At 62.8% G+C, this 325-nt stretch overlaps 1 non-coding gene across 1 annotated transcript; it reads right to left on the reverse strand.

Moving 5' to 3' along the window:
- Window positions 1-8: 8 nt before the first annotated feature.
- On the reverse strand, window positions 9-79 carry TRNAG-GCC. The gene has a single exon. It is a non-coding gene; the product is annotated as a tRNA-Gly (tRNA).
- Window positions 80-325: the final 246 nt, after the last annotated feature.

The raw sequence follows: 325 nt of genomic DNA on the forward strand, positions 1-325 counted from the left end.
GAAAAGCCTGAATTGGCCGGGAATCGACCCCGGTCCTCCCGCGTGGCAGGCGAGAATTCTACCACTGAACCACCAATGCCAGATGTGGGGCACCCCCAAACATGGCCCCACGGCCCCACACCCAGCAGGGGTGCCTGCAGCAGGGAAAGGCACTGCTGGCCGTGAACGCCCCGAGGTGGGACCCCGACAGACAGCTCTGATGGCTCCAGCCATGGCAGCGCCTCGTCCTGCTGCCTCGGACATCACCTGCAGCAAGGGGGCATCATCATTAGCCTTCAGAGTTAACACTGTGCCGAGAAGACCGAGCAAAGCTCACTCCCTCCTC

The sequence above is a fragment of the Phaethon lepturus genome, unplaced genomic scaffold, assembly GCF_000687285.1.
Source record: "Phaethon lepturus isolate BGI_N335 unplaced genomic scaffold, ASM68728v1 scaffold31577, whole genome shotgun sequence".
Taxonomy (NCBI): domain Eukaryota; kingdom Metazoa; phylum Chordata; class Aves; order Phaethontiformes; family Phaethontidae; genus Phaethon; species Phaethon lepturus.